Source organism: Hemiscyllium ocellatum, chromosome 1 (genome assembly GCF_020745735.1).
Source record: "Hemiscyllium ocellatum isolate sHemOce1 chromosome 1, sHemOce1.pat.X.cur, whole genome shotgun sequence".
Classification (NCBI taxonomy): domain Eukaryota; kingdom Metazoa; phylum Chordata; class Chondrichthyes; order Orectolobiformes; family Hemiscylliidae; genus Hemiscyllium; species Hemiscyllium ocellatum.
This window is the reverse complement of record NC_083401.1, coordinates 56,222,305-56,239,296: the sequence shown is the minus strand read 5'-3', so window position 1 is coordinate 56,239,296 and position 16,992 is coordinate 56,222,305.

Here is a 16,992-nt window from a genome sequence, read left to right as displayed (position 1 = left end):
TCATGACGAGAGGTGGAAATAAACTGAACAAATACTGACTAAATTGAACAGGGTGGTGAGGCCATTGACCCTGTTTAGAAGCCATTAGCTCCCTTGTTAATACAAAGCCAAGACAGTGAAAAAAAAAACAGCCTCATTGGGTAGTCTACTGAGAATGGGGCGGAAGTGAGTAAATGTCTATCAGTCAGTGTGGTTAGATTCAGCAGCAGAAAATATCTACATTTATTCAGTATTCCGTTCACTTTGCTCATGGTTTTTTTTAACAAAACAAAGAAAACTGTTTTATTTAGTATTATTTTATGTGGCTTAATAAACTAGAATAAGCCATTTAGCAAAGTTACTTAGAACATGTAGAACATTACAGCGCAGTACTGGCCCTTCAGCCCTCGATGTTGCGCCAACCTGTGAAACCGATCTAAAGCCTATCTAACATATACTATCCCATTATCATTTATATGTTTATCCAATGACCATATAAATGCCATTAATGTTGGCAAGTCGACTACTGTTATAGGCAGGGCATTTCAAGCCGTTATTACTCTCTGATTAAAGAATCTACCTCTGACACCAGTCTGATATCAATCACCCCTCAATTTAAAGTTGGGTCCCTCATGTTAGCCAGCACCATCTGAGGAAAGAAAGCTCTCACTGTCAACCCTATCTAATACTCTGATCATCTTGTATACCTCTATTAAGTCACCTCTTAACCTTCTTCTCTCTAACGAAAATAGCCTCAAGTTCCTCAGCCTTTCCTAAGACCTTCCCACCGCACCAGACAACCTCTGGTAAATCTTCTCTGCACCCTTTCCAATGCTTCCACATCCTTCTTATAATGCGCCAACCAGAACTGTATGCAATACTCCAAGTGCAGCTACACCAGAGATTTGAACAGCTGCAATGTGACCTATGGCTCCGAAACTCAATCCCTCTCCCAATAAAAGCTTACACACCGTAAGCCTTCTCAACCATCCATACAAGCCTTCTTGTTGCATGATGACGAGAATGGCATTTTGATTTTTCCATCCACAGTTTTGGGATTATATAAATGCAAGAAAGTCGATAAGATGCTCAGGATATCAAATCAAAATGTTTTCCCTTAGCATTCAAAGTTACAATATATTTAAATTTGTTTCATTTATGGTTCTCCTGGAAAATGAAGAACATTTAAGATGAAAGTGGGTCTCCTGTGGAAAGGAGCAAAAATTGGCTCAACTTTATTTGGAACTGTTTCTGCCGGGTAGGATTTGTGCTCGTTACATATTTATTGGTTATTAATATTTTAAATTTTATCAGGTCATCTCTAAAACAAATTTGAAATAAGTCAACTATAACATGAGCTATTAAAGATTTAAATGCTAGAAAAATTATATTAAAGAGATCAAAAGCATTTGACCAATTAGTTTGCACAATCTTGCAGGTTTCCATTTATTTGATTTTTTCAATGTGAAACTTAAATCTCCATTTTAAAATGTTACGTCCCCATTTTTCCCAAGTCCTTCATAAAGTGAGTGAACAATAAGCTATGGCATTCAGTGATTGATTATTGTGAAGTGCAGATGGTGTGGCATGCAATATACATTGAAGGTCCTATATAAATGCAAGTTATTGTTGCTGCAGGCATTAATTGTAATTTTTTCTCCTTCCTGTTGCAGTACCAGAATTGATTGTACCATAATGGTAAAATTGCTGGGTGAGTAAAACAAAGGCTCAGGCTGATGCTTACAAGTTCAAATCCCATAAAATGGCAACTTATGCAAAGTAAATTCAATATATAAAACTATACACAGTAACAGGGGCCATAAAAACTTTCATTGATTGTTGATTCACTTGTATCTTTTTGGAAAGGAATCTGCTGTCCTTACCTGGTCAGGTCAGATAGGATAGTGCAGTTGATGTGGTTTATATGGATTTCAGCAAAGCCTTTGTCAAGGTCTCTACAGGGAGATTGATAACGAAGGTAAAAGCAGATTGTATCCAGGCTAACTTGGCAAGTTGGATACAAAATTAGCAAGAGGTAGGAAACAGAGGTTGTAGGTAGAAGGCTGTTTGTGTGACTGGAAGCTGGGGTGTCAGGTGAGTACCACAGGGATCAGTGTTGAGTTTCATCTTGTTGTAATATATATAAGCGATTAGATTAGATTAGATTTCTTACAGTGTGGAAACAAGCCCTTCGGCCCAACTAGTCCACACCAACCCGCCGAAGCACACCCACCCAGACCCATTCCCCTGCATTTACCCCTGCACCTAACACTACGGGCAATTTTAGCATGGCCAATTCACTTAACCTGCACATTTTTGGACTGTGGAAGGAAACCGGAGCACCCGGAGGAAACCCATATAGAAGAAAACTTGGGATGACAAGTACGTTTTGCAAACAGTGGCTGGTTAGTTGACAATGTGGAAGAAGGATATAGATGGATTGGTCGAATGGAATGTAACACCGATAATTGTGAGGTGATACTCTTTTGAAGAACTAACAAGTCAAAGAAGTACTCAGTGAATGGCAGGATGCTAGGAAGCTCAGAGAAACAGGGATGTCGGGATGCTTGTCCGCAGATCCCTGAAAGTGGCAAGACAGGTTAGTAGGGTATTTAACTGCTCTCTGGGGAATTATTAAGGTTGGGCAATAAGTGCTGGCCTCATCCCATGAATGAATTAAAAAATTCCTGGTCACCTCTGAAAAATCCAACCAAATTTGTTTGCATAGATTATAAAAACAGGAGTTCATGATGAGATGTACGAGATTTCGGTTAGGTCACAGCTGGAGTACTGCTTGTGGTTCTGGTGCCACACTGGAGGATGGATATGATTTCACTGGAGGACCTGCAGAGCAGATTAAGCAGAATTTTTCCTGTGATGGAGCAGTTTGGTTATGAAGAGAGATTGAGTAAGCTCGGCTGTTTTCTTCAGAGCTGACATGGCTGAAGGGGACGCAGTAGGAGTATATAACATCAATGAGGGGTATGGACAGAATGGATTGGAAGTAGTTGTTCCCTTTAGTTGATGAGTCCATATCAAGGGGCATAATTTAAAGATGAAAGGTCAGAGGTCCAGAGGGGATTTTGAGGAAATGTCTTTCTTCACCCGAAATGTGATGGAAATCTAGAATGTACTGTCTGGGAGAGTAATTGATGTGACAGGAAACTTCACAACCTTCAAAAAGTACTTGGGAGACTACTTGAAATTTCATAATATTCAATGCTATGGGCCAAGTGCTGGAAAGTGAGACTTGTGCAGATTTATAATAATTTCTTTTGGCAGTGTAAACTTGATGGAACAAAGGGCCTCTTCTGTACTATAAGATTCAATGATTTTATGATTAGTTAGACTGCACTTGAAATACTTCTGCCATTTTTTTCTCAGTGTTCCACCCTAACTAGTGCAAATTCAGCAGAACATGTCCATAAACAGAACACAAAGGAAGTGATCCTGGGATCCTATTTATTGTCAGAGCTCTTCTCCAGTAATTAAATGGGCCTCTTGTTCTTTGGAAGAATAATAGTGGCAAATATCCAGTGACCTGGTTCTACGGGTAAACACACCCTTATAGGGATGCCAGCGAGACTTGGATGATAGTGCACATAAAAGCTGCCCTCCCATTATCCCTACTGTGGAGTTACTGGCAATTTGTGATTGTTGGTGTCTGTTGATTCCATTTATACTAGATTTCCTCTGACTAAACTTGCAAAACCTTAACAGACATTTATTACCACCAGGTCTGATTTTATCTCCATGCAGCTAGGTGATTTTGTAGAGCTTAAATTTGAGATAATTATGTCTGTATTACATGGCCGTACTTCTAAAAAGAGCCTGTCAAAACAAGGTTAGAGAAAACTGGGTGTTTTGGTGGAGCTGAGGAACCTAAGAGCAATTATGATGGCTAGTTAATTGGGTGATTAGCAATGAAGACAATGTCCAAAAGTTATGAGTTGACAACAAGAGATCAAAGCAGTGAAATTCAACTTCATCAGAGAAGGAAAACTGTCAACAGCTCTGATCTGCCTGTTAAACAGCTCATCCAATCTTCCAGAGGTTGGCATGAGTGCTGCCCAGTACACTTGGCAATATGCAAAGGCAACCAACAGGTTGGTTTATATTTTCTTCACATTATTTCACTATGATTTACAGCTAGATATCAAAATTTATACTTTCCATACCTATGTAACTTTATTTTATTATAGAATTCTTTTTCTAATATTAAATTGTCTAGTTTCCATTAACCAGAGAAAAAAACTAATCTTAAAAATGTTCTTTATAATTAAGATATCATTCCTTTTTAATAACTCCAGTAATGTTTAAATGTTTTTATCTGAGTGAAGATATTTGTCGTCGGAGATGGATCCCAAGTTGCTATTCAGCTTTCAAATTGGAGCAAAATGCTGGAAAACTGAAATAAAAACATATCCTACAGGGGACTGTGGCAGCATTTGTGGGAGGAAAACAATGTTGCCATTTCAGTATGAAGGAGAGTCATATCAGATTCAAAACAGTGTGGAAGGAGGCCATTAGGCCTATTGTGTCTGCACTGGCTCTTCATGTGAACATTACTGCCTAGTGCCGATCTTCTATCTTTTCCCTTTCACAGTTGTTTTTATCCAAATTGAATGCTTCAATTGAACTTGTCTCCACCGCATGTTCAGAAAGTGCATTCCATGCCCTAATAAATCCCTTCTTGATTCTTTTGCAAATCACTTTCAATCTATATCCACTTGTTCTAGTTCTGTTTACCAGCAGGAACAATTTCTTCCTACCAACTTTGTCTAGCCCATTCATGATTTTAAAAACATTCATCACCTCTCCTCTTATTCTTCTTCTCTCCAAGGCAAACAGTCTTAATGTCTTCAATCTATCCTCATATCTGAAGTTTCTCAGATCTGCTGAGCTTCTCCAGCATTTTCTGCTTTTATTACAACTTAAATTTGTTCAGTGCTTCATTTTCCCATGATGTAAAATGATCTGAAAGTAATATCATAGTAAAATATGGCCCAAAATGGTATTATTTCATTTTGATTGTATAATTCAATGTGCTGGTTACATCCATGTCTTAACCCATTCCCCAATTTCCTGCTGTCCACCCACACCCAACAACTATGACCTCTGTCATCAGTATTTCAGTTTCTTTTTCAGAATGTTTGTTCCATGATTTGAGTGACATTTCAGCTGAGTGTTAGCAAGAGTGAAATGAGTCTGAAGGTGAGTCAAGGAAGAGAATTGAATCACTCTCCCTCCGGTTGGGAAGTGGAATCAACATAAAGTTCGAGTTCATGAAGAAGGCTTTTGGCACACTGGACTTCATCAGTCAGGGCATTGAGTATAGAAGTTGCAAAGTTATGTTGCAGTTATACAGGATGCTGGTGAGACTGCATTTGGAGTATTATGTTCAGTTGTGGAAGGATGTTTTTTAGATTAGATTACTTGCAGTGTGGAAATAGGCCCTTCAGCCCAACAAGTCCATACCGACCCACCAAAGCATAACCCACCCATACCCTTATATTTACCCCTTACCTAACACTATGGGCAATTTAGCATGGCCAATTCACCTGACCCGCACTGATTTATTGGGCGAGGTTTGACAAGCTAGGACATTTTTCTTCAGAGACTGAGGGGGCTCTTATAGAAGTGTATAAGATCATGAGAGGTATGGATAGGGCGAATGCATTCAGTCTTTTTCTCAGGGTTGGGGAATTGGGGACCAGAGGGCATCAGTTGAAGATTAGAGGAGAAAGAATAAAATGGAACCTGAGAAGCGTCTTTCTTTTTTAAGCAGAGTGTGGTATGCATATGGAATGAGCTGCCAGTGGAAAGTGGTTGAAACAGGTACAGTAACAACATTTAAAAGAGATTTGGATAAACACATGGACAAGAATGGTTTAGAAGGATAGTACAGGGAAATGGGATTACCATTGATGGATATTTTGGTCAGCATGGACCAGTTTGAGCCAAAGGGCCTGTGTCCGTGCTGTAAGACTCTATGATTCTATGACACTAAATAATTTTTTGCCAAATAAAGCCCTGATGTACAACCCAACAAATGAACTATGCACATCTTGAAAACCAAGTATGAGTTGAATATGAACAGCATAGCATTATTGATTTTACATGTTGGATGAGCTGTCAGTAGATATTGTATTGTTGATTTTGACTTTCATAGCAGACACGCTTCCTTTAATTGCAGCTTTGTTTGTGAATAGGAGGAGGATACCTGTGCTGATCTGACTGTGATAGATTAGCATCGTTTAATGTTTGTCAATATTTGGTAAACCCATGGGCACCCAACAGTTCTGCCATGCTTCATCTTAAAGCTGACACATAAGCATACTGTGGGATTTTAATGCGCAGACCATCTTATACATAATTCAGCCAAGAGGAAAACCTATTAAATTCTGATTTTCTTTTCCAAGCTAGTTTATGATGGAGGACATGCACAGTGTCCCATCATTTCTTGTTAATGCAGACTTCTCTACAAACAAAGTGATTCTTTTAATGGATATGGAAAATTTGCATTCGATAGCAAATAGTGGAAAATACATGGCCAGTAAACATATAAAAAATGCATTAGGTTTCCACTCGCTGTCTATCATTTATATCATAACAGTTTTAATCACTGCAAAGCACAAATTCATAGATGAAGCAGTACATTTGTATTGTTGGCATCTATATACACATATATAAAGAGCTCAAATGCACAAGCTTTCTCTCTCTTCATTTTAATACGTCAGCCACTGTGAAAAGTTGGTGGGTTTTTTTCTCCCCACTGAACAGAATAATATTTACACCCATACGACTATACCTTTTCTGCCATTTTTGTTCCCCTCTCTCCAACAATATTAAATGATCTGTACTGACTTGTCCCAGGATATTATGCATACTCAGATATGTATCTAATGCCTCACCTAAAAGGTGTTTTCTGTTGCATTGTCAGCTTTTTTTTAAATTGAATCATTCATGGGACGTATTGAACATTGACAAAGCCTGTCTTTATTGCCCATCTGGTTTGTGACAGTTTTCTTAAACTGCAGCAGTCAGTATTGTGGAGTGGGTTCATGCAGTGCTATTAAGGGAGAGATTTCAAAGGTTTTGACCAAGTGATGATGAAGGAGCAGCGATACATTTCCAATTCAGGACAGTGTATGATTCAAAGTGGAACTTGGATGTGGTACTGTTGCAATGTGTCTGCTATCTTGTCATTCTGTGTAGTCCAGTTTGTGGCTTTAGGAGATGCCGTTGGAGAAGCCTCTGAGTGTTGCTATAGTTAGACATGCAGATGTTACATATTAAAGTATAATGGTCTGACAGTGTGAGAATGAATGCTTAAAGTTGTGGAATATAGTAATAATCAGATGATTTAAATTGAACCCTGCGGAATTCTTAAGGGACTGATGAAAGTAGAAACAGAACTGATTTTTCCCTGTGCTGAAGGTAAGAACACAGGGGTTACAGTCTCAAAGTAAGTGGAAAGCCATTTGGAACAGTGATGAGAATCCAGAAGAAAAAAAACAGTCAAAATGGTGAATGAGATATTCTAGCTTGACTAGTTTTGTATACTTCAAATTAGAGGTTGAGTACATGCAGTTTATTCATCTCTAATTATTTTTTTTTCTGGTTTTTCCATCTGGGGAGGAATTTTGCCACTAGGAAGATGGTAAATCTTTGGAATTCTTTATGCCAGATAATTGTGGAGGATCAGTCATTAAGTAAGTTTAAGACAAAGATTGATGGATTTCTTGTTGTGAATGTGATTGAGGGATATGGAGGAAGTGCCAGGGTGTGTTGTTGAGGAAGATGACTGGCCATGCTCTGGGATTGCAAAACAGGCTCAAGGGGTTGAATATCGCACCCCTGCTTTTATGTTCCCTTTTAAATATTGTGATTGCAAGTGCAGGTCAGATACTGGGAAATCTGTGCTAAGTGAGCCCTCTCCTGACTTACCTTTGTGTCAACTACAAGACTCAAGTCAGGAGTACGTAATGGAATGTACTTCAATGAGGGGTGATAGATTTAAGACAGATGTCGAGGCAGGTTCTTTACTCAGAGAGTGGTAAGGGCGTGGAATGCCCTACCTGCCAATGTAGTTAACTCAGCCACATTCAGGGCATTTAAACAATCCTTGGATAAGCACATGGATGATGATGGGATAGTGTAGAGGGATGGTCTTAGATTAGTTCACAGGTTGGCACAACATCGAGGACCGAAGGCCCCATTCTGCGCTGTATTGTTTTATGTTCTATGTTCTATGTAATGTTCAGTTTTATCAATGACATTCAGTCCATAAGAGTTTGAGATGTTTGGTGATTATTACAGAATATTCACAATACCATTTGTTACTCCTTAGGTGCTAAAGCAATCTCTGTATATATGAAGCATCACCTGGGGACATTCAGGCTTGAGATGATAAGTGGTAAGCAACATTCGTATCGGACAAATGCTAAGCTATGACCATCACTAACAAGAGAGATAGCAACCATCCTCCTTCCACGTTCAATTACGTTTTTTTATCATTCACAGGAAGATGGCATCACTGGCTAGGCCAGCTTTATTTCCCATCCATAATTCCCTAAAGGGGCAGTTAAAAGTCAACCACATTTTTGTGGGTCTGGATCCACATGTAGGCCAGACCAGGTAAGGATGGGATGCCAATTGAAGACTGAAATGAGAAGGAATTTCTCCTTTCTGAGAGTCTTGAGTCTTTGGAATTCCTTGCTATAGAGAGCTGTAGCAGCAGTCCTTGTGTATGTTTAAGGCTGAGATAGACAGAGTCTTGATTTGTAGGGGAATCAAAGATGATGGGGAAAATGCAGGGAAGTGAATTTGAGCAGTGTCATGTATGTGGAGGCAATAGCCTAGTGGTATTATTGCTATTATTATTGTTAATCCAGAGACAGAGGTAAAGTTCTGGAACTCAGTTTTAAATCATAGCAGATGGTGGAATTTGAATTCAATTAATAAAAAACAGAATTAAGAGTCTAATAATGACCATGAGTCCAATGTTGATTGTCAGAAAAACCCATCTGGTTCACACTTCTGAGGAAGGGTCACCAGACCTGAAACATTCACTCTGATCTTTCTCCAAAGAGGCTGTCAGGCCTGCTGAGCTTTTCCAGCAACTTCTCTTTTTGTTCCATCTTGTTCACTCGTGTTTTTTAGGGAAGGAAACTGCCATCCTCAACTAGTCTGGTCTACATGTGACTCCAGACCTACATCTGTGGTTAACTCTTAAATACCCTCTGGGTAATTAGGGATGAGAAATAAATGCTGGCCTAACCAGTGATGCTTCATCCCATGAATGAATAAGATAAAATGCCAGATCAGAAATGATCATATTCAAAGGCGAAGCAGGCCTGAGGAGCTGAACAATCTATTCCCATTCCTTTTTTTTATGGTCTTAATAAACTTCTGAAAATTTAAAACCAGCACATCCACTTGTTATCCTTTATCTAATATCTTCTGAATATCTTCAAAAAAACTCTAATGAGATTGTCAGACATGATTTCTCTTTCACAAATCTATGTTGACTCTCTCCTATCAGATCACTACTTTCTAAGTGTTGAATTATCATCTCTCTTACGACAGGTCCTGTATTGACCTGCTATTGATGTTACATCAACAGGACTTTAATTATTGTTTGTGCCTCCCTCTTTTAAATGAGGGGGTCACATTTTCAAATTTCAAATGTGTAATCACCATTCCAAAATCTACAGAAATTTGACAGATAACCACTAATATATCTATTTTCTATCCAGTTCCTTCTTTCAACAATCTGGGTAACAATTCATTGGGTACTCGGATTTGCCAACTTTTAATCCCATTAAAATCTCCAATACTACTTTTATTTTTTAAAAGGTAATTGCATTTAATTCTGCATGCTCATTAGATCCTTGGATCCCTCCTATTTCTAGAAGATTTCTTGTTTTATTCTCTGTGAAATCTGACACAGAGAAATCATTTAGCTGCTCTTCCATTTTTGACTAGAAATATTACTTTTTTATCTGAAATGAAATCACATTTGTTTCTGTATTTTTTTCCTTAGAAGCTCTTACAATATATCTTTCTGTTTCTTGCCTTGTACCACTGAAAACTACATGGATGAACACTTGAAATATTACATCATTTAAGGCTACGGTCCAAATGCTGGTAAGTGGGATTAGTGTAGATAAGAGTTTGTTTTTCATTTTGCTGGCCTTTTCTGCTCTGTACCATTCAATGGTTGTAACTTAAATGGAGAGAGTGTGTATAAATCCGCAGAGCAGAGGGATTTTGTTTTTGTACATGAATCACAAAAAGCTAATATATATATATATTCAGCAAGTAATACAGAAAGCAAATAGAATCTATATTTTTATTTCAAAGACTATAAAGATAAGGAGCAAAAACAGGAATTGTTGGAAAAACTCAACACATCTGTCAGCATCTGTGGAGAGAAATCAGACTTAACATTTCGAGTCCAGTCACCCTTCCACAGAACTGATGGTAGCTAGGAAAAATGTGTTTTTTCTGCAGATAGGGTTTCGGGGGATTGGGGTGGGAGGTGGAGGCAGTGGGGAGAGGAGAAAGGAGTAAACAATATGTGAAGATGGAGTCCAAATAGAGAGAGAGAAGAATAGTTGGATTGACAAAGGAGTCGCTAAAAAGATCAGCCCAGGAGAATGAATAGTAACCAATGGGGACTATTTGGCCCGCTTTAAAAAAAGTCTTGCTTAAACTATACCAGGCCCTATTTAGATAATAGCTGGAAAACTGTGGGCAGTGTTGTTCCTCTTGTCTCAGGAGAGAACTCCTGGCATTCTCTGGTGTACCAGAGAAGGTACCCTATGTGGTCCTAAGTATGGAGGAACTGTCTTATGAGGAAAAAGTTGTGCCTATACTCACTGGAGTGTAGAAGAATGAGAGGTTATTTATTGAAAAATACATTATTCTTTGAGGACTGGACAGGGTAGATGTTGAGAGATTATTTCTCCTTGTGGGAAAAGCTATGACCAGAGGCATAATCTCAGAGTAAAGGGTAACCAAGTTAGGACAGGAATGAAGAGGTATTTCTTCTCTCAGATGATAATGAATCTACAGATTTTTTTTAATTGCAGAGGGCTAAAGCAGTAAGCAGTTTATCATTTAATTTGTTTCCCTTTTCTATGTTTGTTATGTATTCCATCTTTTTTGTGGACTCTTACTTTGCAACAACACCCTGATAAAGTTCGAGACCAGAAGAAGAGTTTACTTCACACATTGACAGATGTGACCAATGTTTGCAGCAGAAACAACTAAAAAATACCCATTTCAGAATATCCTTGATTTTAAAGATGAAATCCAAGGTTAATTTAGTACATTGAAATTCCTTTGTGGGGTGGCTAGTTGAATAGCCAGCTCTTGAGGAGTTGTAGGCATGTTTTGTTCTCTTTAAATATCTTTGAGAAAAATCCTCCGAGGAAGTTTTGCCAGAGTGTAATTTCTATGTTACAGCTTTTATGAGAACAAACTTTGCTTGCAGAGCACAAATACAGCCTGTTCACTGTTTTTCCAAGCTAGAGGCTTTTTCCTTTGTACTGCCAAATTAGAGACATTGATATTCAATCTATATTGTATGGGATAGTGTTGACGACTGAAGTGTCTGCTGTTTCAGAATCATATATATTTAAAAATTAGTTGGATTCAAAATTGTTTGAGTTATGTGACCACCTGATGTGGTCAAGGGAGATGGAAAGCAGTTACCTTCCAGACAGAGCCCTGATTTGCAGATAGCCACTGGTTTGTCATTCATTCCAGTGGAAAGCCATTAACATATCTTCATGTAAGTTGTACATAACATGTAACTCTGTTCTTTAGCCAGAAATGATTGTTTCTGTAGCAGATCACAAAAAAGTAAGCATTCAATACCCATAAGGAGATACCTGAGGGTTACTTTTTGGATTTGCGCTGACTTTGGAGAGGGTTCTTGAAGATTATTGCCAAGTCTAGTCACTTAATTATTGTAGTCCATTAGGTGAGCTGTTTAATGTGTTTTTAAAACAAAATATATGCATATAGATATGTATTAACAATTGGCTTCTACTCCATTTGTGACATTGTTAATGCTTTTGAATTTGTCGTGGAAATCTTCAAATTCCTTCTTGTTAGAAGTATTCAGTGTCTGACTAGATGTGAATGTTATTTTCCATTAATCATTGTCAACCCAGGTCAAATGTTGGCCTGGTCTTGCTACTTGTGAGCACCTCCTCATGTGTTACTCATTATTCAACTTACTCATTGTTCATTATTGTGCTAGCTCTTATTCAAAAAATTGCAAATTAAACAATATGTCCATAATGAATATCAGCAGGCTCCTCAACAAGAAAAACATCAATATGAAAAAGAGCTGTGGAGATGAAATTCCAGAATCGAGGACCTAAAAATCGTCCACAGCTGAAGTCACAATTGTTTATGATTGGGTAAAGATGGCGAACATTATTGAAGAGGCCATCATTGGAGAACATGCTGCACTGGCCTTTGGCTAGCAGCCACTGAAGGCTTGTCATTGGAATAGTTCCCTATTTTCAATCCTCTTTTCTACATTGAATCCTTGGGCCTGTGTAAAAATCAGGTTAAAAACTTAAGAATTTCAACCAAAAGATGCACTTGTCTTACATAACAAGGTGTAGTTCATTGCAATGACAACAGATGCAATTGTTATTAGATGGTTAGTTAAAATTACATTGGAACTTCATGCAACACTGACTGATTCAACACTAAAAATTGTGCAATATCATCAAGAAAAGGTAGAGCTGGTTCATGGCAAAGAATTTGGGCTTTGGAGCAGTAATTTTGTTGGGGTATTTTATCATTATAATATCCCATTGTCCCTTTTCCCAAGGTTTTAGCAGAGATGAATATATCCTTGTGGGAATTTTCTTATGCAACTTGTGTAATCAAAAGCTAAATAAAATAACCACGCATATACAATGGCAAAAGAAACAAAAATATCTTGGGCATGACAATTCTGAACAGGTTGATTTAAAAATATTCAGAACTCCTGTGGTGCAGTGGAAGCATCTGAGGTCACAGGTCAAGATGTTTGTTTCTGTTAAACACCTAAATAATGGAGAATATGAAGCTAAGCATTTATAATGGAACCTACTTAAATGAGCTGCATACATTAGAACATTTTGCTGGCATAAGATTATAGACATTGCCACTTACCTTGAATTGCATTCGAGAAATATAGAACATTTTGGGTATGTTTTTAGATTAAATCAATTTTCTAATGTGATAATAATCCTTTTTCCCTCTTTTGTATTCATTGAGACAAAAGATATTTGCTGGGAATTCTACACTTTTCTCCATTTTCACACTTTTTAGAATATAAAACACTCTTAAGTCAGGACAAATCAAGTGAGAGATAATAGACGAGAATTTCTACACAATCTCATAATATATTTTAATACCAACCTCAACCAAATATTCACAACCCATGCTCGGTGACATTGTGATGCCACGCTTTTTCGAAAGTGTGCATTTTAAGGTATATTTTTTGTGCTGTTTAATTGACTTGAAGCTGGTTAACATTTTTGAGTGATTATGAAATCCTGAGTCTGGGCTGAATACAAACCCCCAAGTTACAGAGACTTAATGAAAATGTGGTGACTTATTACACATTGATGACTTTCTTTCTGTCGTAACAAATATTAATTCAAGTCTTACATGTTTAATTATGATTCATCTTTCAAATACATGCTAGACAGACAAGTAGGTAAATGAGGATTGGATATCTCAAAATTGTTATCAACATTGTTTATGTCTGAAGACAGAATTCTGGTAGGATGTGGTTCCCTTACCTCAGGAATGCTGACCAAGAAGAATGCTAGTTTCTTAAGGATTTTATTATTGAGTGCTATAAAAGCAAAACAGTCCATGCATAAGTCATACAGACGTGTGGCTGAGCACCAGTGGCCCACTGACAAGAGGGAAGACATTATTTCGTGTAGCATCACTTCCAGCACTATGTGCAGACTTACACTGATCCCCTGGGGGGCAGTCAGCATTGCATGAGCCTCCATATTAAACACCATTATCTTTGAAAAATAGAGCTTGGTACTGCCTGCCACTAGAAATCAATGTAGCTTAGTGCTGCTACACAAACAAATGTCTTATAGAAGAGGTTGTCTGTATGCTATATTTATCACCCTGGGCAATACATTCTTTTAAAATTTCTGTATGTTCTTGCATATCAAGTCCCATGTCTATTGGGACTAAGAGGCTGTGGAGTCTGGAGGTGATAAGAGTATGGACATGAAAAATTTATCGCAAGAAGACAGGTGCCATAGACCTCTGGGTGTGTAAAGGTGAAGAAGTGTTTGAAAAATCTCTACTCAAGGGAAAACCTATGTTTCACTAATGATGTTAGGAATAAGGACACAAGAAACTAATATTCTGGAAATTGAAGAAGACTTGTCCCAGTGATCTACCAGATGGGGATAAACAGCTGAGCTTGCAATTTAAATGGACAGTGAGGTTGCATGTCATTGGTTTTAATCTGAGAGGTTGATGAAGCCGGATCCAGTTATTATCTTTTCGGAACAAACTTGAAATCTACTTGCGGCTTGGACTCGATGTAATGCAGAGAAACAAGTGGCAATCACAGCTGATTGTGAGATAGTGAGGACTGCACACGCTGGAAAGTCAGAGTCGATAAAGAGTGGAGCTGGAAAACGCACAGCAGGTCAAGCAGCATCAGAGAAGCAGGAGAGTCGATTTTTCGGGCAGGACCCTTCATCAGAGCTAACTACTCTTGAAGGAAAATGTTCGCAGGGGTACTATGTAAATCAAAACCAAGTTCTGAAAAAGGGTCCCTTGACCCAAAACATTAGTTCTAATTTCTCTCCACTGATGCTGCCAGACCTACTGAGCTTTTCTGGCAATTTCTGTTTTTTGTCTTCTATGTAAATGATGAAGGCCCAGACAGTCATAACCTCCCAAAGTCAAGGTAAATGTAAAGTTCTGCAAGGCTTATAAAAGATATATCTGTTTTATGGAAATATGGTTTCAAACAATGCTAGCATATATAACTGAGACTAACTTAGGGCAAATACAGCTACCCCCAATTTTCAATTTTACTGCCAGCAGTGACTGTTCAGGCCCCTTTGATTTTTCTCCTGAATGTGATTTAATTCAGAACAAACATTCGACATTCAGAGTTTCTTTCCTAATCATTGTAAATTAAATATTGAAATTTAAAGGTTTAAAGGAACTGTAAAGGTTTACAGCATAGATAGATCCATCAATAGATATTAATAGCTTCTATCCAATCACATCTGTGCTGGCTCTTTTCAAATATAAATCAAACTAATAACACCATACTGCTCTTCTCTAATATCTTGGCACCTTTATTTATTTCAAATATTTATTTAATTTTCTCTTAAGATGTGTCATGGGCTCTGATGCAAATATTTTCCACATGGTACAGTATTCCATATTCCAGCAACCCTCAAAGAGAAGGAATTTCTCATGCCTTCTCTCCTCACTTTCTTAAAGGCAATGTTATATTGGTTACCTTTTCTGGATAACTTCCAATGTTCAAAGAATAAACTTTCTCTACCTTAATCTATGAATACTTTTGCAAAAGCACCCTAACTATGACCTAACCAATTCATGAGCCCAACATATTAATTTATTATACTTATACTCAATGACCTATATATAAATCACAATGTGACTGGATTTTGCATACTTTTCTGCAGACACATTTTGCAGGTATTACATATGCTTTTCCATACAAATTGCTGACAATTACTCTTCGACCACATACGATAGTGCCACTATGATTTCTCATAAACTGTGCGAATTCCCATGAAAATGTTTCAAATGATTGTTTGTGCCTACATTTCCTTTTTATTCAACTCTTCTCTTTCAAGACCCGCACTGCAAATGATTGTTTCCTAAGACTACAAAACTAAGGAAATCCTTTTTTATTTATCCTTCCTCTTACAAACTGCAGGCCAATAAAACTAATGTCTGGCAATATTTCATGCAATTTGCAATCATTAAAAACAAATCATTTTTAACCATGGTAGTGGCCTGAATGTGCTTTATTAATAAGAAATGAACTGAAAATTCAATTGTAAGAATCTGAACATTTAAATTAATTGAAATAAAAGCCATTGAAATCTGTTCATAACCAAGTACAGACAATTAAAAATATTACCTGTCTCCACTTTAATGAAAATCATGCTGTGATAGAAACAAGAAAGAGGGTAAATAAAAGGATTCAAATTAAATTATCTAATTGCAGGAGGTGAGATACTTGTAATGAGAAAGTTCCTTTCTCAAGTATAACACTTCAATGATGAGGTGATGCTTTGTCAATTGAACAGTGATTTATATTCACTTAATTCACAGCAACAGTAGTGCATAGAGTATCCAAAAACATCAGCCTAGCTCCATGCAGTAAACAAAAATATGCATTGTAAGTAATTAAATACTTAACAGCAATCGAGATTTGTTCAATACATCGCATCAGTTGTATGACACTTTGATGATTTACTTTAAATTCTGTGCCCTATGACCCTGTCCCCACCAGCTACCTGACAAAGGAGCAGCGCTTCAAAAGCTTGAATTTCCAAATAACCTGTTGGACCATAACCTGCCGCTTTGTCATTTTTAACTTTGTCGACCTCAGTCTTACGTAGAGAAGAGACGTTTAAGTTCCAATTCCAATTTAATAATTCAGTTCAGAAAATACTTACATTAAAAAAAGAACAAAGAAAATTACAGCACAGCCTTACACCGATCCAGATCCTCTATCAAAATCTGTTGCCTATTTTCTATGGATCTGTATCGCTCTGCTCTCTGTCCATTCATGTATCTGTCTAGATACATCTTAAATGAAGCTGTCACACCTACCTCTACCACCTCTGCTGGCAACGTGTTCCAGGCACCAACCACCTTCACTTTCCCTGCATATCTCCTTTCAACTGTTCCCCTCTCACTTTGAACTCATGAACGCTAGTAACTGGGTCTCCCACTCTG